The sequence below is a fragment of the Stegodyphus dumicola genome, chromosome 3 (assembly GCF_044657685.1).
Source record: "Stegodyphus dumicola isolate Sdum_Otavi_A_Nest chromosome 3, ASM4465768v1".
Classification (NCBI taxonomy): domain Eukaryota; kingdom Metazoa; phylum Arthropoda; class Arachnida; order Araneae; family Eresidae; genus Stegodyphus; species Stegodyphus dumicola.
In genome coordinates this window covers 46,656,510-46,680,999 of record NC_140770.1, presented here as the reverse complement: position 1 = coordinate 46,680,999, position 24,490 = coordinate 46,656,510, and the positions used below count along the sequence as shown (strand labels likewise).

General features: G+C 31.6%; 2 protein-coding genes across 5 annotated transcripts in view; one reads left to right on the top strand and one right to left on the bottom strand.

Moving 5' to 3' along the window:
* LOC118194728 (uncharacterized) overlaps positions 1 to 20,723 on the bottom strand; it is a 157,959-nt gene extending 137,236 nt beyond the window's left edge. The window contains exon 1 of the mRNA XM_085812837.1: positions 20,619 to 20,723. The gene's annotated coding sequence lies outside the window, so the exon portion shown is untranslated. The remainder of the gene's footprint in view (positions 1 to 20,618) is intronic.
* The window catches only part of LOC118194729 (histone-lysine N-methyltransferase SETMAR-like), a 33,359-nt gene continuing 29,566 nt past the window's right edge, over positions 20,698 to 24,490 (top strand). For 2 of the 4 annotated variants that reach the window (XM_085812840.1, XM_085812838.1), the window contains exon 1: positions 20,826 to 20,964. The gene's annotated coding sequence lies outside the window, so the exon portion shown is untranslated. Of the gene's footprint in view, positions 20,965 to 24,490 lie in introns of all 4 variants that reach the window. The other 2 variants (XM_085812842.1, XM_085812839.1) reach the window with 2 other exon arrangements.

Here is a 24,490-nt window from a genome sequence, read left to right as displayed (position 1 = left end):
GTATGAAAACCATAAACTAGAAACCTTGCATATTCTTGTTCATGTACTGTCTATATGTGTTAAGAAGATCCCATTTAACACTATTTCACAGAGCATTTATTTTCTGGATATGCATTCTGAATGTTCACCAATATATTAGCCTATTTAATTATTATTTGTTTTTTGTTTTGCACATTTTGTCATAAACACTGGTTAAAATGTTTGTAAAAAATTTATATTTTTACTATTTTAAAAATCTGCTGTATACATATTTTTTCACATTTCCTTCTGTGTTAAAAAATAAAGGATTCAAAACTTGGCTTACTTAAGCTCAGTACATTTTTCACTTTTTACAATATTAAAAATTGGACATGTATAATGTAATTACATGCCCACTTAAATTATTGTTGTTTACATGTACACAATACACTCTGAAATTATTTTTTTAAATTTTGTTCTTGAAGTCCATAACAATGTTGGAGGTTGAGTTACGTCGTAGTTTAAGTCATTTATTGAATTTGGAATTACAATTTTTAAACATCTCATAATTTTCAGAAATGCATTGGATTTCTTATATTAAAACTTGGCCATTCCCTTCAGAATGAATGGAATCAAGATAAGAGCATCCCGTTATAAGTTTTAGCTTATAAGTTACGAACCTTGTTGCTTTCAACCTGATTATTTGGTTCTTCTTTTTTTTTAAAAGAACTATTCCCTCCCCTTTTGTAACATTTACAATTTTTGATTTCTGCTTATCATATATGCTTTCTTGTATATGGAAAGTTTGAAAACTTTTATGGTATATTAGTACAAATTTCTACTCTTAAATTAATGCTACAATTGTACTTAATTATCTAGCATTGGAATGAATATATTATTTTTTACTTGGTTGTTAAATTAACATAGCTTAATTTTCCTTCTTTATCTCTATCTGCACGGTATGTCCCAGATGTAATATGCCAAGCTTCTTTTTTTTTTTTTTTTTTTTTGTGTGTGTGTGTGTGTGTTTATTGATCCCATTGATACAATCATTTAAAAATCTTCTGTATGACCCTCCTGCATCAAAACGTTTTTCACAGCAAGACTTCCATGAGTTGAATGCCCCCTAGAAGTCCTGAATGAGGATATCCTTAAAAAAATCTCGTAGAAGTCATTTTGTTATTGTCAATAGCATTTTTTTTTTTTTTTTTTACCTTTGGAAAACAGAAAGAAGCCTGGTGAGGCCAAATTGGGACTGTAAGGTAGTTGTGGATTTGTTGTAGCCCTGATCCAGGTCCAGGTAAGTTATTGTGCATGACAAAGGTCGTGTGGCTGGGAGTGTTGTTTATGCTGAAGCATCCATGAATCCTTTACCTTGCTCTTGATGAAGTTGATCCTTTTGTTTCAGTTATTTCAAAGAATTTAGTGTGTCACCAACAGGGCTGTTGAGTCGGAGGAGTCAAGCAGATTTGGGGGTGAGCTGCAGTTGCTAAAAACAGATCGACTCTGCCTCCAGTTTTTGTAGGACAGTTTGAATTTGAAATGAAATTAAAATGAATTGAAAAAAATTAATGACAAGTTGAGTTATTATTTTTATTTATGAACCGTATGCATTAATAAATAGTTATTTTCTATTTTATTGACATATTAATAAATAAATATAAGGGAGGAGGATGGATGTGATATTTGCCATAAGTGATTAAACTGATTCATTTAGTTACAAATCTCACTGGTAAATTTAGGTAAGCAGCAATAGCACAAAGTTGATGCCATTCTTAGGAGGCAAGCAGGAAAAGGAGCAATTATTGATCAAGCAACGCGATAAGGAAGTACATATTTGATGATAAAGAGAACTTTTTTAAAAGATACAGATAGCCCTAATGTTTCACTAACAGAAAGACTGTGGAATGATCTTGCAGAATTGGCAACTCTTCTTTCTACAATGTATATAGCCACAAAAAGCTGCAATCTGAAGAATTGACAGGAGGCAAGAATGGAAGAATGGGATGTTTGTTCTTTCTGAAATGGAAGGCTTATTGCAGAAGGAATCATTTCTTCAATGAAGAAAAGAGAAACTAGTTTGCTAGACAATGAGATCCTGCTGGATTCAATATATGTAGATCCGAAACACAGAATTTCCTTGGATGACAAACAAATTAAAAAGGCAAAGAAAGGCTTCTATGAACTTTCATTAAGAATGAAATTATTCTCAGAACAATTGGAGAATTCGAGTCAGGACAGTCAAACTGCAGACATTGCAATTGAGTCGCTATCATCCTCTTCCAGTGATGAATCACATTTTGAGAAATATTTTTGGATAATATAGAAATGTCTAAGGTAAAGTGAATGAAAATAAAGAACCAAGATATAAAAATGAAAAAATACAAACGAGATTTCTACATGGCCTTTGAAGAAATACAGAAATATTATTATGCTTGCAAGACACCTCTTTTAGAACTTATAAAAATCTATCCTGAAATGTTAAAAGTAGCCCTAACAGTAACAGCTCTTCCTCCTGCTCAAGTTAGTGTGGAAAGACTCTTCTCAGCTCTGAAGTTTATCAAATCGGATCTATGGCCCTCCAACAAAGATCTTGCGAAGCTATACTGTTTCTTAGAAATAACTAATGCCAGTTTTTACATTTCATAATAAATGCTAATTAATATAAATAATTTGCTATGCCATCAGTCCCCCCTCCCGTAGCATCTATTACTTCTTTTATATTAAAAAATAAGCTGTAATCCATGTGTAATGTTTACATTATATATATATATGAGGGAGGAGTCAAATCGGACTCAATGGTACATCACATTCTTGGACTCATGGTACCAAACCAAACTCAATGGTACATCACATTCTTGGAACTGATTAGAAAGTGACAGATCAAATAACATGCTTCTCAGTTTAAAAAATTTTAATTGATCATTAATATTTTCTTATAAAATTCAAAATTTACTCTTTGGGAAGGTAAAATGGAAAAAAAAAAAAAAAAAAAAATATTATTAACTTACACATAATCTAAAATTATTTTGATAGCAGTTGTCAATCCAATTTTGGTCTGATCGCCTTTAAAAAGTTTCCTAAAATTAGAATGCTGCAATTTTGATTGTTAAAATCAAGTGCTCTAACGTATCAATTTTCAATGTCCAAATGTTTAACCCATTTGACATTATATTTTAAAATGTTTACCTTCATCAGCAAAATCAGAGTTCAAACAGGTTCTTGGTATATAGCTTGTCTTCGTAAAGAGAGGCCTCTGTTAATGATGACTTTTCATAAGACTAATTATCTCTACTTCTTTTAATAGTTATGTTCTGCCAAATCTGCCTCCTTTTTTAAAGCTTTTGATGTTCAGTAAAAACATTTTACATTTAAAACATTAAAAGCATAAGAAAAATGTTGTAACATTTGCATTATAAGATAGTCAGAACAAAAACAATTATCTTTTGTAAATTTTTGCACATTTGCAATGCTCTAAACCTGCATCTCAAATTTCTTTCAAGTGGGAGCCATATTTATAAATAAGAATGTTCTGTAGACCACCTTATTCTTGTCCTCTTCAAAGTTACTACCAGTATAGTTGCATTTTTTAAATACATTTAGTCAAAATTCATTTAATTTTATATTAGTGTTAATAATTTTAACAGAAGAAAATTCATATTCCTTTTTAATAATTCAAGGCTGTTAAGAGTTTGGATAATCTTTAAGTTATTAATTAAAAATTCAACAAGTGTTGGTACTCACACTAATGAGATTGATGAACCTACTGATTCTTGCACAGCTGTGCAGTTCCAATGTAATGCTCGTAAGCTTATGCCTGACATCAGCACAAAGATCAAGTCAATTTCCTTTCTCATACAAAGACGTAGAAGTAACTTAATTTTAATTTAAAGCACCACTGTACAGTTTACTATATTCCTTGCTAATTAACTCAGTGGTGACAATATTGTTTTAAATTTCTGTTTTATTGCTAGCACTAGAGTGGGAAGCCCATAAGAAGGGTAACCAGTAATAAATTTCACAAAATGTTGATCTTGGGGAAAAAAGTGACAGACCATATAGTTTACAAACTTTTGAAACTTTCAGGTATAGAATTGTATACACAGTAATTTGCATATTATTCTTTAGAACCCTGGGAAGATCATAAGGGCAGGCTTCGAGGACCACAGTTTTGAGAAATGCTCTAAACCAATTTGATTTCATTCACAGAAAAGAAAAATAGAACAGTCTGCATCCCAAGACTCAAGCAGGAAACAAGAATAATGCAGTTTCTGTAGCATTTCTCGCAAGAAGAATCACGTGGTTTTCGAATTAAGGATCGAGACCTGTTGACTTGTAACCCTCAACAAGTATATTTGAATATATTGAACCACCAAAAAAAATCTGTAATTTTTCAAACCTAAGCACATTTACTTCTAATTATTTTGTTTCTGCTGATAAGGATTGACTTTTACTGAAGCAGATACAGTCAAAAGTCGTTAATACGGACTCGTCGGGACTTCGGCGATTCCGGATTATCGATTTTTCCGGATTATAGATCATCAGTTTAAATCTCGTAAGATGGCAAGCAGAAATTCTAAAATTAAAAATATGAAACTGTAATTTATGAAATAAAGAACAATTATGATCTAAAGGGTATCAAAATTTACAAAAAAAAAAAAAAAAAAAAAAAAGCTTAATATTTATTTGTTTACTTTATTAAACATTTCTTTCAATGTAAGTTGTTTAAGTTGCTTCGTTTTATGTGATAATACTTTCTCTTTAATTCAATAAACAGACATAACTTCTTGTTCAGTTACAAAGTTCCGCTGTTCAAGTCCCATAATTGCTTTGCCGAGAATACCGACTAACTTGTCAATCGAAATTTTTTTCGTTTTCACCTTCTGTCACCTTTTTCTCTCTGTCACCTTCTTCATGTCTTTATCCATTTTTTGCAGCAATTCCACTTTTTGTTTGATGGACATCGAAACATACTTTCGTTTTGTAGATCCTTTGGGAGCTCCAGCATCGGAAATTCTGTTTGACATAACCGAAAGTTCAAGTTTACTTTTTTAGTATTGCTCTTACAGTCTGCAAAAAAATAATAAGCCAATTCGAAGATTAAGGAACAACGCAATCATCAACATTAACTGAAATAGATAATTAGATAATTTTAGCTTATACCGTTCGTTATACATAAAGCGCACAAGCGAAAATGTATTCTGCACTTGCGCACATGCATATGCGCAGTCATAAAGGTCTTACGCGCACGCGTAAACGCCTATGCGCATATGTCAACGCGCACATGCGCAGAAAGTTTTTAGCTTTGAGGTCCGAATTAACGACTTTTGACTGTATTTGAACACAGTTTTTTCTGTCATATTTAGCATGCGTGTTTTCTGTCAGTTTAACATTGTGTTGCAGCATAACTTTTTGTTTCAGAGCAGTGCTTACAAATGGAAAGCTTAAGGTTTCATTTTTGTCACCTTATCCTCTTGAAAAAAGGAAAAAAAATGCTATTCAAATTATTTGTAAAATTTATGTTGTATATGAAAAATGATGTTTCTGATGACATAGTTCAAATGTGATTTGAGAAGTTTAAGTGCAAAAATTTTAGCCTTGAAGCTCATGCTTGTTCTAAACAACCATCTCCTGTAACCAAAAACAAAGCTACTGCTAAAAATTTTATGATGTACAGTTCAAGAACTATCAGACAAGCTAAATTTTATAAGATGTACAGTGCATGATCGTTTGAAGAAGACTAGATAAGCAAGTTGTTACAATGTATGTGTATCCTATATTTTAAGAGCAGAATATGCATGCTTGAGTTTTCGCATGTGATTCTTGGCTGAAAAGAATTAAGAAGCTCCTCTTTTGAAATGACTCATTAATGAAAATGAGAAGTGGATGCTAACAAACAATAATGTTATAACATTATCTAACATTATTCTAACAACTAAACAATAATGTTAGAACAAAAAGATCATGGAGTAAGCCAAAAGAATTTCCTATAGCAACATCAAGAAAGGGACGCATTCCAAAAATGTAATACTTTGTTTATGGCAGAACTATAAAGAAACTGCATGCTGAATTTTTGTCAACAAATTACACAATAAATTATAAGACACACTGTTCTCAAATGGCAGTTTTGAAGCTTTGCATCCAAAACTGACCAGTTGTCAAAGTGCTGACTTTTATCATGACAATGCTCAGCCCTACATTTCACTGAATTTCAGAGATTAATTGAGTATGGTTAGGATGCTTTGCATCCCCCCTTATTTACAAGATCTTGCCCTCAGATTTTGAGCTCTTTAGGCCATTTAAAAATTATCTGAACGGCTGAAGTTAATTTCTTTGAATACTAACAAACAGCACCTCTATAACTTCTTTATCAATAAACCTACTGACATTTTTAAAAACGTAATTTTTCAGTTTCCACAGAAATAGCAAAAAAATAATATATTAAAATGCAATTCAATGAAATTTTCTCATATTTTTGTACTGCTTGTATTGTATTTATTATTAAAAAAACAGCAAAATATTCCAGATGACCCAATACAACTTTTTTTAATAGGCTTTATTAACCCATAACGGGGGAGGTGAAAAAGTTGAACATAACAGGGGATGTTCGGTCTCCGAGACCGTGCATTATAATAAATTTTTAAAAATCGTCTAATGTTCTTTAAACATTTTACTCTGAAAAGAAAATATATTTTTACACTTTAAAGTGAAATTAAAGTTTTCCCAGAAAATTTCCCCATAGCCTCAAATTTTTCGATGAAAATCATATGTTGCACTAAATTCTATTAAACTAAAAATAAGAATGCATCTATTTTGAATTAACAATTTTATCTATATTAGTTAATATTCAAAGCAAATTTTAACCACTGAAAATTGTATGTAGCACAATACAGAAAAATTTTGACAGTACCTAAAATATCAGTATCTCACTGATTTTCTGGTAGTAAACAATTTAGTTTTTGTCTTCTTTAGCATATTCATTGCATAACTTTTGCGTGCATTCCAAACAAACAGGGTCTTGGCAAGATAAACATAAATATACTGTCTTTCTTTTCTTGCTCGGGGGCACAGACGACATGTTTTCCTTGATTTTAATTTTGCTTCTTTTGTGCACTGCTCCACATCCTTAGTCTTAGCTTCTTTTCCTAAAATCCGCTTTATCGTCAGGCGCAATTCTCGATTTATTCTTGGATTTTTCCCTCTCGTGTGTAGTAGTGGTTGGACTAATTCTCTCGCTAATTCTTTCGAAAACACCATTCTGGTCATAACAGGGTTTTGGTTATAAGCTTGGTGCAAAATGTATGGGTTTACTGTACTCATATCTACTAACCGGTAGAAAATAGCCATAGGCCAACGCGTTGTTCTCCTACTACAGGAATGGACAGAACATTTTTCATCTAAAGCATCAACACCACCTTTGGTTCTGTTATAAAAACCAATTATTTCAGGTTTCTGTGTTTCCAAGTCTGTTTCTATCGAATGATGCAATGATGACATCAAAACCACTGCTCGCCTTTTTATTTTTCGCAGAAATTTTCTTCACAGTCATCTTCTTCACTAAAATCACTTCCAACTTCGTCTAGAATTTTTTTCAGTTCTTCTGCATAACATGGATCAGAAGAATAAATGAATCTCCGCGGACCTAACTTCAGAGCCATGTGTTCCCTACTGCCAAAAATTGTAACACTGAGAAGGAGGTGAGGTCTCACAGACTGCTCTAGAAGAATTTCAACAGATACACTTGCCAAAGCATTCCGACAAGAAGGGGTCAGAAAGAAGGTCACGAAACGTAAAGCTAGGGGTAAGAATCCATTCACTTGGACAAAGCATGCAATAGGGATGATGGGAGGAACATGTGGTGCGGTCCGTCAGACCGCACGTTCCCTGTTACGGGTTAAGGTAGCAGACACACGTCAAAATTCATAATCTGCCTTTGTGTAATGAATGTCAAAGTGCTCAAAAGTGTGTTTTATATCATGAATAATAAAAGCAGGGTTGCTCTTGATAAGTTTATAAAGGTGACTATAAAGTTTTAGATAAATTTTGGAAAGATGTTGCTAATCTTTTTGGTTGCAATAAACTATATGAAATACCTTTCTACTTTAGGTTCTTCATTATGAGTTTCAAATGAATGCAAATTTTATAACTTTTTTTTCCATATTTTAAACTTTTCTTTCCCATATTTTTAATCTAAATGGCATGCTATCAATCAGGTTACTCAATTGAAAAATCATTCTTCAACAAAGAATAATCGCTCTTTTATCTCCTACATTTTATTATTATATCTATATCACTAACAATTCTGTTACGTCAAATGGTTGAAAAAATCCAGAATTTTGCCAAACAAACCAAAAATTACGTTAAAATTTTATATATATTCCATTAAAAAATTTTTATGCTCTATCCGATGGTGCAAACAGTAAAATACTAACATTTTGTAGCCTGTTAAATAAAGATACAAGCAAAATGTAATTGTTTCAATGTTCTAAATCAAGTCTAAAAATGTAACAGATATACAGAATAAGAACATTTATTTAAGCATTGTCATACAACATTCCATAACAATTCAATATCCAAATTCCAAACTGGCTCCTTGAATAAAAATATTAAGAACAAAACATTGTTTTACTGTTGCCACTGAATCACAAAAAAGGTGAAAGGGTATCCGACCTGTTACATCCTCCCCCTTGTTGTCAATTTCAATCTGTGGAGACTGCAACATAACCGGCTTACATCTTACAGGGTCTTCCTCTTTTTTTAAAGGCTCAACTGGGCTGACATTCAAAAAAACCATAGAATCTAACAGCAGAGGGATGATAAGACTCCTATTTGTTCATTAGGTTTTTTCTTGGCGCTTGCTATCAGATAAATGAATGGAGATGTTTTCATCAGAATAACATAAAGTCCGTCATGTTTAGGTTCTTGGCTGCTCTGGACTTCAATGCTTTACTAATGGGATGAAGAGTGACCCAGACTTCGTATTCAGGTAAGAGCTGGGGACTAGATTTTCTCCGAAGAACGCATATTTCTTCTATTCATTTTGCTCGTCTATTTCTCTAATCTCTTCCTGCTAACCTGCAAACCTTCTCAAGTATGGGGTTATATCTGGCACAAAGTTGTCATTGTCAATAATAGCTTTAACATCATAATTGACATAATCCACCTTTCTCAAATCTCTACCAAATTGAAGGTATGCTGCAGTTTACTGTGTAATTTCACATTTAGCTCTCTTCATTGCAAAATATATGTATGGTAGTTTATCTTTCCATGAAATGTGATTCTCTGCTTCCAAAACAGCTAGTCTAGGCTTGAAATCCCTATTTTTGTCTTTCAACAGGGGCCAAACTTTGATCAATATCAAGAAAGAAAACAGTTGTTGCATAACTATTCTACTGATAAATTGTGCTCCATTTTCATTAATAATGTTTGAGGAAATTGTGCTCTGTTATGACTTGACAGACCATACTGGAGCAGAACTTCCTCAAACAATACGACTGCACACTCTTTTGCTGTTGCTTCACTAAGAGAAAACAGTTCAACCTACTTTGTGACACAATTTTCTTACTTGGTAAAACTTAGAGGTTGGAGCATGATATAACTCCAACTGAATCATGAGATGCCCAAGAACAGTGCAACACGATTTCTCCTAGTGCTTAAATGACTGCAGCATACTTTTTAAAAAAGGTGCAGAAAACTGCTCATATAATGTTTTTTAATCTGCTTGCTTTAAAAGATGGTTTAAAGATGTTAGTTTTATAATCTGCTAAAATTTCAAAACCTTATGGCAAATGCACTTTTATATACTGAAATTTAGTGATTTTTCAAAAATCGCCAAAAACAAAACAAGACATTATATTAAAAGACTTTTTCACTCTATAATATTGCAAACAATAACTTTCTGAAAATTTTAATTTGTTTGCTAAACAAAGATATATGCGAAAAATTGGCTCAACATTAACCCTCTCGCCGCCTATCAATTTCTATGGCAACATAAATGTAGCAAAATTTGCTCATTCCGCAATATCCGTAGGTATTTGTTACCTCTACTAAAAGCTTCTCACGCTGTTTCAATGTTTAATTGTCAGTAAAAAATTTTGAGCTGTATTTAAACTTTAAATTATGTTTTTCAATATATGGTCATCTATTAAATTTTATTTATTTACATACATCTCGGAAATCAATATGTAGATTTCATATACAAAATAAAAAATACCCAGTTTTTAAGAGATTTTGTAAAAAAAATTTAGCAACGAGAAGAGTTAAAGGTACTTATATTAGTCCATTGACCACAAAACTGTCGCCAAGCAGTGCAATTTAGCATCAATTATAGATAATGTGAAATAAAAACAGACTCATTATATCGGTGCTTTTGTTTAATGTATCTTGATTGGCTCTCGATTAGCTATCTTTGTTTTTATGAAGAAGAATACCAATTAACTGTTACTGTTGTATTTTTTCATTGCATTATGAAAAAATTATTAATATTTGAGATCTGCTTTCTTAAAAAAAGGGCAGTGGATCATTTTTATAGTTATGGGATCCTACCATCAAAAAGTATATTAATGAACAGAATATGGTTAGTTGAATATGGTTGACAAAACAGCAACAGAATAATTACCTGTAGGAAATTTGTACTCCTAGCATTCTAAGCAGAACTTCAACTACAATCAGAGGGCTTAACAAAATGGAAGAATTGGCTGATCTTTACAATATGGTAACTGGTAGTTTGGCGATAAAGGTTACTACCTGGGACTTTGGTAATAATGTGAGCAGTACTCAGTTCCGATTACGCATTATTTTGCGTGAGGGAAATGAGAGATCATGGGATATGTCATGTGATATTAATGGACGAATTACGGTTCTTTAATCGGAAAAGGGGGGAAATCAGGAAAAAATGTGGAAATTTTGTATTTTGCTTTATACTGTGTTGTGTGAAACAGTGTTGTTTAATTTTTTGGATCCCATGGGCCTAACTAAAGTTAATTCGAAATGGGTATTTAGGCATTGTGATAAAGAGAAGTTTGCTTTTTATTTAGCGGAGGAAGTATGAAGGAAAAATTCGCAGAAAAAATCTTTCAATAATTTTATTGAATGAATTAGAAAAGTGTATCCGCCACGTAATCAAGATTCTGAAGAAGATTAGGTAAGTTAGTATTTTTAATTATTTGAGGATATTATTTTTATGCATTGTTCTAAATGTAAGGTGGAAAGGAATTTGGTATTATTGGGAAAATTGTTATTAGCAATGATTTAGTTTAAAGTAATTAGGATTGTAAGGTAATTTTTATTAATTTAATGTATGTGCTCATTTATATTTTAAGTAGTGGTTTTGAATTTAATTATATTTTAATGAAATGATAGTTATTTTGTGAATTTTATGTTTGTAGGAATTTGGTATACGTTTAAGTTGAAATAAACGTGCATGGAAATAATTTAAATATTTGATACTAAGTATTTGTAATGCTTGTGGTATGAATTCGTTGGTGACGTGTATAATGTAATAGATGATTTAGAGGTAAAAGTTTTTGGATATTTTATTTATTTTATATGTGGAAATGTTCATATTTGGAAAGAGTAAATACTTTTTCGCGATCAGGTAATTTCATATATGTTCTTTTTACCGGGTTTAAAGATTGAGAAAATTGTCATGTATTTTCGTGAAATTTTTCTAATTTATGAGAAAAAACAGTGTACATGGATATAGTGAAGAGTGTGCGCAATGCCATTTTTGTGCAATTCTGGGATGTTTTTTTAAGTAAAAATAAGTCGGCGTGTACATGGTTTATGTGTATGTGTTATTTTGAAAAACGCGTAAGGAGTATGGTATTGTGCACTTTTTCCCAATTTTGCAGTGAATATTTGTCATGATTAAGCAGTTTTATTTGATAAAATTTCTAGCATAAGTGTAATTCGGCTAGTAGATTGTTGGAAGAAGTGTTCAGTAGATAACAAGAAAAGAAACATGTCTTTACTTTGAAGACAAAATGGCGGCGGGGAAAAAAAATAGAGGGTTGCTGTAGGAGAGTTGGTTGCCAAATTTTCGCCAACAAATCGCCAAGTTACCATAATGTAAAGATCAACCGAAGAACTCAACAAAAGCCTTTTTAAAAATGCAAAAACAAAGCGAAGCAAATACTAACTGTTTATTAAATATAGAGACATTAGTTCCTTTGGAATTCTGTAGGTACAAGTGGCACAGCTTTGGCAGGACCTCCTCCATATTTCATGACTCAATGATAGCCAACTTTTTATGGCCAGTGTGATAATATGCAAGTACCAATGCAAAAAACTTTAAATTGCATTTTGAAAAAAAAAATTGCATCACTTATTGTACTGTCGTCTACAAACAACGTGCATATGAGATTTGAATGCAAAAACACCAGAAATTTACCATTATTCACAGAGGTATAGTCCCGCTGCTGTAGCTCATCCCATATTTTTTGCCTGCTTGCCATACAGACACTATATGCTTACAAACATCCATGCCTACTCTTGGATTTGAACCTGAGCCCATCGATATGACACCCAGTGTCACTAACATCTATACTATTCGGGCAGTTTAAAATTATCAAGAAATAATTTTAAAATCCAGTACAAACATTTGACCACAGTAACAAACACCATGAGTGAACATTAAAAAATTTTATAATAAAAGTGGCAAGAATGCTTATTTTTGATCATAAGATTTATTATCACTTGGTGTGCATTGTCATTATTGAAAACATTTTGCTTCCAATAACAAGGTAATATAATTTCAAATATATTGAAATATTAATATTTTAAATAACTGAAAATATTTTCCTGATCTTAATATTTTAGTACAGTCAAAAGTCGTTAATCCTGACTCGTCTGGACTTCGGCGATTCCGGATTATAGATCATTAGTTTATATCTGGTAAGATGGCATGCAGAAATTAGAAAATTAAAATTATGAAACCGTAATTTATGAAATAAAGAACAATTATGATCTAAAGGGTGTTAAAATTTACAAAAAAAAAAGCTTAATATTTATTTGTTTACTTTATTAAACATTTCTTTCAATGTAAATTGTTTAAGTTGCTTCGTTTTTTATGTGATAATACTTTCTCTTTAATTCTATAAACAGACATAATTTCTTGTTCAGTTACAAAGTTCCGCTGTTCAAGTCCTATAACTGCTGTGTCGAGAATACCGACTAATTTGTCAATCGAAATTTTTTCGTTTTCAATAACCTCTGTGTCACTTTCTTCGCTATCAGAAGCGAATTATAATGATGAAGAATTTGATTTAAATCATATCAAAGATGGAGTACATCGAGATGAAATACTACATTTAGTAAGGAATTATAAGCCAAATAAAATAAAAGCATCTGCCCTGAAGATAAGGATAGTGCTGACAGATCAACTTCCAGTTCATTGCGCGCCACAACGTTCCCCCCCACACACACACGCAGAGCAGCGTGAAATTGATAAACAGATTTCGGAATGGTTAGATAAACAAATCCATTATCCTTTATCCAATTTTTGCAGCAATTCCACTTTTTGTTTAATGGACTTCGAAACATACTTTCGCTTTGTAGATCCTTTACATATTAGTAAATATATATCAGAAATTCTATTTCACATAATCGAAAGTTCAAGCTTACTTTTATAAAATTGCTGTAACAGTCTGCAAAAAAAAATAAGACGGATCCAATTCGAAGATTAAGGAACAACGCAATCTGCAACATTAACTGAATTAGATAATTTTAGCTTAGCTTATACAGTCCGTTATACATTGAACGCGCATTCGTAAACATATTTTGCGTAAAGCTGCGAATATGCGTCTAACATTGTTCGTAACGTTGTTGTTACGTTGTAACGTTGCTTGTAACGTTGTTGTGTAAATGTTTAATAAAGTAATCAAATAAATATTAAGCTTTTTCTTTTTGTAAATTTTGATATCCTTTAGATCATAATTGTTCTTTATTTCATAAATTACGGTTTCATATTTTTAATTTTATAATTTCTGCATGCCATCTTACCAGATTTAAACTGATGATCTATAATCTGGAAAAATAGATAATCCGGAATCGCCGAAGTCCCGACGAGTCCGGATTAACAAGTCAAAGCGACGCATGTGCAGAAAGTTTGTAGCTTTGAGGTCCGGATTAAAGATCATTCCGGATTATGGGTGTCCGAATTAACGACTTTTGACTGTACTTCAAAATAATATTAATGCTGTTTTAATACATGAAAGATTATGAAAGCAAATATAAAATACTGTATTTACTTGCACATTTCTCCCTCTAGTTTTTCATCATAAAATTTAGAAACTTTTGAGGTATTTTTCTGTTTTGCCGGCGCAAACGATGAAGTCGCCAATAACGGTACAACTAATCCCAAATGGAATATCTTCGCTGGTAACTTTTTATGCTTCATTTTCCAAACAAGTCGCAGCCATTTCTTATCAGATTGTTTCTTTTAATACTGGCATACAATAACATAGAATTTTTACAAAAGATAGTTAAATTTTATACCCTAAGACCATTCGCGGTAATTAAGTCAATTAGGATGCAATCACACTGCTCACCAGAAAGCAAAAATATAGAAAAGGCAAAATTAAGGGTTAAATTCATCAATTCTAATGAGAACGCACTAGCAAAGTAAAGCACTGTGGTTTTACATAATTTCTGAATAAGCTATTCATACGAATTGAAATAAATCTTGCATTTAAACTTATATTCCAAATTAAGATTTAACTTGAAATTAATGTAGATAATTACTGAGAGAATTAGATTTTTGTAGTATAGTTTACGTGAGATGAGATCACTTGAGGTCACATGATACGAACCGGAGAACCAGCTTGTTGAACTATGAAAGCATAATAAATTCTTCAATTGTCTTTTTACAAATTTATTGTTTTTTCACAAAATTTTAAACGATATTAAAATGTTTATGCCTTCAAAAAAAAAAAATTGGTTGATCTTTACATTATGGTAACTTGGCGTTTTTTTGGCAAAAATTTGGCGACCAACTCTCCTACAGCAACCCTCTATTTTTTTTTCCCGCCGCCATTTTGTCTTCACGAAGTAAAGACATGTTTCTTTTCTTTTTATCTACTGAACACTTCTTCCAACAATCTACTAGCCGAATTACACTTATGCTAGAAATTTTATCTAACAAAACTGCTTAATCATGACAAATATTCACTGCAAAATTGGGAAAAAGTGCACAATACCATACTCCTTATGCGTTTTTCAAAATAACACATACACATAAACCATGTACACGCCGACTTATTTTTACTTAAAAAAACATCCCAGAATTACACAAAAATGGCATTGCGCACACTCTTCACTATATCCATGTACACTGCTTTTTTCTCATAAATTAGAAAAATTTCACGAAAATACATGACAATTTTCTCAATCTTTAAACCCGGTAAAAAGAACATATATGAAATTACCTGATCACGAAAAAGTATATACCCTTTCCAAATATGAACATTTCCACATATAAAATAAATAAAATATCCAAAAACTTTTACCTCTAAATCATCTATTATATTATACACGTCACCAACGAATTCATACCGCAAGCATTACAAATACTTAGTGTCAAACATTTAAATTATTTCCATGCACGTTTACTTCAACTTAAACGTATACCAAATTCCTACAAACATAAAATTCACAAAATAACTATCATTTAATTAAAATATCACTAAACCATGTACACGTCGACTTATTTTTACTTAAAAAAAAAGTCCCAGAATTGCACAAAAATGGCATTGCGCACACTCTTCACTATATCCATGTACACTGCTTTTTTCTCATAAATTAGAAAAATTTCACGAAAATGCATAACAATTTTCTGAATCTTTAAACCCGGTAAAAAGAACATATATGAAATTACCTGATCGCAAAAAAGTATATACCCTTTCCAAATATGAACATTTCCCCGTATAAAATAAGTAAAATATCCAAAATCTTTTACCTCTACATTATCTATTATATTACAAACGTCACTAATTCATTCATACCGCAAATATTACAAATGGTTACAAATACTTAGTGTCAAATATTTAAATTATTTCCATGCACGTTTACGCAAATTACTTTACTTCCACCTTACATTTAGAAGAATGCATAAAAATAATATCCTCAAATAATTAAAAATACTAACTTACCTATTCTTCTTCAGAATCTTGATTACGTGTCCGATAAACTTTTCTTATTTCTGTTTCAGGATCTTTAAAATCATACTTATAGTTCACAGCATAGTACCAGATAAAATAAATAACTTAATAAAACATCTTTACTTCTATCTCGCACAACCTTAAAGAAACACTTATTACTACCCCTTTCAATCCCACTAAATACCCATTTCGAATTCACTTTAATTAGGGCCATGGGATCCAAAAATTAACGAACACTGTTTCACACAACACAGAATAAAGCCAAATACAAAATTTCCAGATTTTTTACCGATTTCCCCCCTTTTCCGATTAAAGAACCGTAATTCGTCCATTAATATCACGACATATCCCATGATCTCTCATTTCCCTCACACAAAATAATGCGTAATCGGAACTGAGTACTTCTCACATTATTACCAAAGTCCCAGGTAGTAACCTTTATCGCCTCCAAAATGTCGACAAACTATCAGTTACCATATTCTAAAGATCAGCCAAAAAATTCTTAGAACTAACATTTGTTAAAAATTTTATGTGTATACTGTATGTTGTCGCCAATAAAGTCAGCTTGGCAAGATTTGCACCAGCGAAACAGAAAATTACCACTTCTGATTCATGGCAACAATGTAAACGTATTCGCAAATAGCAAAGCATTTTGTGTACATAAAAAGCTAATTAATGAAATTGTAAGTCCTTTGAAATACATAATATACTTTTAATGTGTTGTGTTTATCACTTAAGCCATCTTTTCAGAAGCAGAACACACTGCATTTTCATCCTCCCAGTTTTCGAGTAGCAAAATTAATAATAAAAGCTTAGGTTCATTTTGTTTCATTTATTTAATTACGGCAAAGCACACTACGGCTATCTGCCTAAGGGAAGGGAAGCCTTCGTGGAAGCTTTCTATGGCAAACTGGCTCATATACACGTTACACATGAGGAAAACCACGAAAACGCCCATGCAGCCAGCCTGTTCGTGGGATTCGAACCTCGGACCGAACTACCGGTGTTCAGTGACTTTACTGCTCGGCCGCTGGTGGGCCATAAAAGCTTAGGAAAATATGCAGGTAAATATGACAAATAACAAATTTAAATCTAGCTAATAAATATCATCTAAACACACCTCTTCTGAAAAGTTTTTTATGTTACTCAATGTTTACATATAATTTCAACGATTTTCAAAATATGAACTATTAAACGATTCAGTCAGTCACCTTTGTGAGTATGGCATACTTCATAAAAAATTTGTTGTTTCAATTTGGGATAGATATGGTTTTTTAGGTTAATTTAATATTGTATTAAATGCAACTCTACTTGTACACTGTGCAACAAAAAAAAAAACGGGGGGCAGTTCTATATCTCTTGTTCTACTGGGCAGATTGATGAAATTCAACTTGCGTTTTTCAAGTCTCGAAAGCTTAGGATATGTATTGAATTTATACATAGTGTTGTTCTAATATAGGTATTCTGACACAAAATCAGACTGTTTCTGAAACGACATGACAATTTACATCCACATTTCAATTTTACGACTCAAATCATGTCAAAATGGCAAGTTTTGTAACAATCGCATGAGTATTTTTTTAAAAATTGGCTCTCAAAATTTTAACTCCTCAATGTTAATTGAATTTGATATATATTTACTAATATCCCTTTTTTTATTAATCGTACTTGATTCCTTCTTCCAGAACTTTAAATTTAGGTTCATTCCAATCGAAATATGCAAAAAAAATTGTATGTCATTTCAGAAAAAGTCAGGTTTTGCATCAAAATACCTATGTTAGAATGATGCTATATATAAATCTAATATATATCCTAAGGTGCGCGTTCGAGATATGAAAAACGCAATTTGAATTTCATCAATTGGCACAGTAAATGGGATATACAGAACTACCCCCCTTTTTTTGCGCAGTGTACATTATTATACAGAATAAAATATTTTTTTAGAATTTGTGAAAAGTTTGTAGGATATACTGTAACTTACAGGGGGGGAATAACATTTAAAAAATTGATGAAGGAAAAAATACTCCACCAAGTAATTTTAAACTTTCTACATCACGTGAGGATGATATACCACTGATCATACAAAGCAGCCACCAGCATGAGAAATCTGATTTCATCATACGAGAAATGTTTAAGCTTTAAAAGATACTAGCTACCTTAATAAGGCTCATTCAAAACTATTACTTGTATACTTAAATACCCTTCGTGAATGCTACAAGCATGGTCTTCATAAACATTTAATGCTCTGAGTTAAACCCAGCTTAATTTAAAAAAAAAAAAAAAAAAAAAAAAAAAATAGAAGAAAAATATTCCCATGTATGTGTACACTTTCAATAACTAGGCATACCTACAGGCGATCTCAACCACCAGAAATTTCAAGAGAGAAATGCAAGGAGCTTTTTACTTAGTTTTTATTATAATATTTTATTACTACTAACTAAACTACTTTCATTCAAGTTTTGGTATTTATCAACACCTTTTGTATTTTCCTTGTTGAATTTACAAAATACATTAAAAAATAATCTAAATTCAAATAAATGCATTTTTTAACTTTTAGAAGGGATGCGGGAGATTATGATGAAAGGGGCACATAAGAGTAAAAAAGGCTAAGAACCACTGCTGCAGTAGATCACTTAACTAATTTCTTTTTTTATCTCCTTCGTATGTTTTTTCCCTATGCATAAATTCTCTCAAGAAATGAGGATTATATTCCTGTGCCACTGAAGTATTCAAAAAGTGTTTAGGTGAGTAATCATTTCAGTGGAGTCCCTATACAGTTGCATAATAGATATTTTGGTACTTCCTCGTTAAAGTGGCATCAGATACATCCTTGGCAATAAGTTGCACATGAAAAATGTAGTGATTAAATTTAAGCTGTTTGGACAATTAAATACAGTGGTCAATTCTATAAGTACCCATCCTTTTATATAAAAGTAGTGATAATCCAATAAAATACTCTGAATGGTGGCTGCTAATCTCATATATTCATTTCCATTAATTCTAAACATTAATTGCTATTCTAAGATCAGAAAATTTATAATTTAAGTAGAAAATTTTGAGACTAAGTTATACTGTACTTCAACATTGTAGGTAAAAGAGAACTGCAAGCAATAGATTCCCTTAATCTGTTTTCCACTAAATAATTCATTTTAAACATAAAAATATGAGTACAGTAATTATTATAGATTTAAAACGGTTATAAAATGAATAAAAATTTTGATTCAATCCTATATGAAACTTCTGAGAGACAATACAGATATAACAAGTTACCAAGATGTTTAATTTAAATTAAAACCAGAAGAAATGATCTTGCATTATGCAGAATAAATGTATACACACTATAATAAGAAGTATTTATTATACATACACAAAAATTTACAAAATAATGAGTTAATATCCTACACTTTCATTGTTCTATCAAAAAAATAATAATTAAATACATTTTACCGTTAAAATGGAAAACACTTATAAGAATATTCTTACAGAAATATCAAATATTTACATAAGCATCACAAGATTAAATTCGACAACACACATTTTCATGAAAACATGACACGGTTCAAATGGTAATTATGAAATTTCCTTCATTATTAAGAATTAAAATGAAATTTCAAAATAAAGCACATCTTTTATCCTATGCTCTGTAGAAAAATAATTATTTAATTACACAGGGCTTTCATTTTGTTCTGATATAAATTCCTAATTTCATAAATACTCATTTCGCGCCAAAATATAAAAAATAAATTCACTTTAGAATAATTTGCAGAAGTCACAGTTTACACAGTATTAAACAAAAATACAAATTAATATTTAAAACTGTAGGCATCACACTGCTTTTCTGCATTCAATTTACGAAATGACAACACTAATGAATATACATTAAGTACAATAACTGAATTTGCTTGGCTGAACTTTTTGTGTTTCTAACGAATTAATATTTCACTTCCGATTGCATCAGAGAAAACCTTAACATTTAAAATTCACAGCGTAGTTGCGCAAAATACCAGATTCACCAATATATGAATCATCTATATTTCAATCAGAATATTATGATAATGCAAAAGAATATTTAATCGAAATCTTGTTTGAATAAACAGTACCCTTCTTTAAAAATTTTTGTACTGCGCAAGCGATAACGCCACATTAGGCCTACTCGACATGAGAATTCCAATATCTTGCTTGTTATAAGATGTGTACATTTGAAGTCATCTTTATGTTCATGAAATGTAACTTCTGTAAATAATTTTATTCATAATAATTGAAAAGTTTTTTATTTTATTGAAAAAATATCATCTATTGCATAATTGCCATCTTTCAGATAAATAATTTTTAAATGAAGTGGCGCCCTCCAAGTGACTGAAGAAGACCATGTTTGCAGTCAACGATGATGGAAGTAACTATAAGATAAACACTTAAATAAAACTTGTTTATAAATTTTCACCCCTCACCTACAACATAAATTCAAAAGAAACGCAAAATTTTATAATCACACGTATAACTTACTTTAAACTGGAATGAAGTATCACAAAAATATCCTCATTTTTCTGTGCAGTAAATTTCGTCTAGGAGTTCCAGATCACGGAAATTTTAACCGTCACGAGAGGGCGAGTGTAGCGGCGTGTGTATTGATACGTCATGATAGAAATTAACCAATAGTATAGCTGCTTACATACAGGATGGATACGAAATCGAATGACAATGATCCATGTTGCGGATATTGGGTATGGATAAATTTACTGTTCTATTTGTAAATAGTAAAAGACACGTGGAAAGGATTACCTGTTTACAAATTCTAATCAAATAATTTGTGGTGTACTGCATGAAATGGAAAATAGCGCGAATATTATAAGTACTAATTTATTTCAAGTGTTTATTATTATTATTTTGTATGTGTTGTATGAATTCATGCAATCAGTTTTCAATTTTAAAAACCAGGGATATTAAATTGTTTTAAGGGCATTGGATACCGAATGATTATGGATAAATTTTCCCATGAATCCGATTTTATTTTTTATTGCTTGCTTAATGCATCACGATAAAAATAAAAGATTTCAGCCAAAAAATTCAATTATATTTTACAAGTGCTTCGTAAAAAGACGTATTATTATCTGGATTGAAAATGCTACGAAATTTATAATTGACGTTATGCTTAACGTTTTCTATCCTATGTGTTTCATTTCTCATTACGAGCAAAATGTGAATTGTGAAACAACTTCCTCTATAACATGGTATCTGCAAAGAACAGAATATTTAGAATGTGTGTTTTTATTCAGTACATATGAAGTTTTGATTTTTAATTGGAAATATCAGAATGCATTATGCAAAGTGCATTCTCTGTTCTTTTGAATTCACAGAAAACGAATTTGTGCTCCCTTTTTTTCTTCATAGAATCTTCTATTATTTGTTGTGCATATCTGTTCTTCTGTGCTGTATTCATTTGCCCAGAATCTTCAGTAAGCATTTCTTTTAAAGCATCCAGATGCCAAGATTATCATTTAATTATACAAATATGAAACGTTTATTCTTGATGCAAATGTTCTTATTTCTGGACAGTTTTTTTCTTTTTTCTCCCAGTTCTATTTATGTAATTTCTTTTACTCATAAGAAGGTGCACTGCTAGATAAATCATTTAGAACATTTTTTGCAATCTAGGTTCTCTATCACTATCTGTTTTTATTTCACTGTCACTTTAATTTTTCAGTTCATCATAGTTGTATCCTGTTTAACCATCATGAGATTCTTGATCCATGTCATTACCGTCAAATTTAGTTATGGTCTAGGAACAGCCCTGAATACTAGAGGTGGTGATTTTTTGCCTTTAAGTTAATAACTTCATTTTGAATTATCTTTGATAAATATGATTCCTTTATCTTTGTTTGGTGCTTTGACTGGTACTTAAGATTTGAATTATGTTTGGCAAGCGAAGAGATTTAATTCAGAAAATTTCCTTCGCTAGGTCGAAGACACTTTGTGAACACAGGCTACTTGGTATATTAGCAGACTCAAGAAAAGAATGGCATATTGTTGAAAGATACAATACCACATCCATGACTATATAGAATTTCTCTTCATTTTTCTTGCTCTATGTGAATGAGTCGCTCAGTGTTGTGATCGATGCCTTGGCACAATTTCATTTTTTCATTTGTTGTACTCGAATTTTCCACTTAATGATGCACCTCTGTGGATTCCAGACGCTTCGTGCTCAGTTAATTTTCCTAAAACTTTTTTCCAATTAATGAATCCTGTAGTGTTGTGTAGCGGTAGCACCATGTTTCGGATAAATCTTGCAGAGTGTACAAAAAATTGCATTCTTGTTTTTAGAATATGTAAACCAAGATGTTCTAAATTTTTCATTATTTACTAATGTTTTGTATTGCATGTCAAATATCTGCCATCATGTTCAATGGGACTAAAGTTTATGTTTTCTGAATGTTTACTGGCTAATAATACTGACTGATTGCTTAAGAAAGATTGTTGGTTATCTTTTATTTTTTTCTATGACCAGCTATCTGCATGGATCCAAATTTTTAGTTTTTCGTCTTTTTGCTCCCCACTCCCATCTAAATGAAAAGTTCTCTTTAAATCATGGTTTTATGACCTCCAGCTATTCGTTTGATGTCGATAAAGAAAGTTGTTCTTTCAAATGCTGACTTATAGATTGTTTGGGGATGGTATAGGCAGTCATGTTTGGTCGTGCAAATTGCAAGAAATATTAATACCTAGAATCTTGGCATAATCGGAATTGCAGCAGGGTCTGATGGTGTACTTCTTCCGTAAAGTTATTTTTTCATCTTAGCTGAAATTTGTTTTCTCTGTTTGGCCTTGGCTCGTTTTCTAGTATATTCTGCTTTTCTCCCCCTCAATATGTAGATGATTTCTTTTAATCTAAATGAAATTCACTATGAATTGCCTTAATAAGAATAATTAAGAATTGACGTAATTACACTAAACAGTCCTAAATAAATGGTCGCGTCTCGCTAAATATAGTGCAGGCTATTAAAAGCAAGCATATTTAAAAAAAGGGAAAAAAAACCCCGAAAGAGTACAGAAGAGACCTGAAAACCAAAAACTAACCATAAAAATAATAAATCTAGCTTTAAAATCCAAAATATGTTCCATTGTTTTGAGTCGAACCAAAGGTGAGCCTATGTTGCCGACTGGCTGCAAAGAAATCTAAATGCCTTGCTTCATCTTGAAGACATAATGATGGTGTCTTGTATACACTCGATGACTATTAATTTGAATTATTTCATTTTTCTGGGATGGCCTAAGGTTAGTTTTTTTGGAACGTGGTTTCATTTTTTTCATAATGTCTGATTTGAAAAACACAAAACTGTTTATTTATTAGTTCCTTCCTCCTTTTCCATTTCATCATCTGACCAATTCAAGCTACAATCCACAGACCAATTCAAATCACAGACCAATTCAAGCTGTACAATACATATAAGGCACTCTTTAGTTAATATAACTATATTAAATCAGTAACTGTAACCATACTGAATAAATCCTGCTATTTATCTTGATTGTACACATGCTTTAATTCTTTTCCTGCTTTTCATAATGTCTGATTTATCAGAATGTACAAAAAGCAGTTCTTTTCAGAGCCACACGCTTCCTGCAGTGAGCTGCATAAAACAAAAAAAACACTACCTTACACTGCAAAATTCAAACTGAAAGTAGCTTCATTTGCAAAAAGTATGTATTGCATCACAAAAGTGTGAGAAGAGTTGAGATGATGAAGAATGAGAAGATGATTTAGAACTGGAAAAAGTGTAAAGTGAGTGGATTCTGGCAAGATTATGTTGTAACCTGAACTGTGATATGCTTGCAAACCATGAAACTGGCAAAAAATGAAAATTTGGGTTTGTTCATACATGCAGAAAGTTCAAAAACAACATTTTCTAGGACCTCAGGAGGGCTGACATCCATTTTACATCCACTTTGATGTCAGCATAAATAAGTGATTCAAGGTGAATATGTGCAAGTATTGGGCAGAATGACTGCATTCCAATTTGCCTACTAAAACCAAAAGTGGCAATAATATTAGAAAATCGGACATAACTTTAACTGCTGAGTGGATGAAGATGCTTGAAACATGATTCCAGCTGAAATGATAATCAAATCATTAAAAAAGTGTTGCATTTCCAATAACTTGGATGTCACAGAAGATCATGCAGTCAATGCAAGTGGACAATAATGATACTAACTGTGATGAATTGAGTAATGGAATTTGATGACTCACCAATGGCTGAGAAAGAATTTCAGGATTTATTTGGTAATTCTGACTCTGAATCAGGATTTGAATAAAATTCTTTGAAAATTTTGTATATATCTTAAAATTTTACCATGTGCTGAAGGAAATAAACAAGTATTCA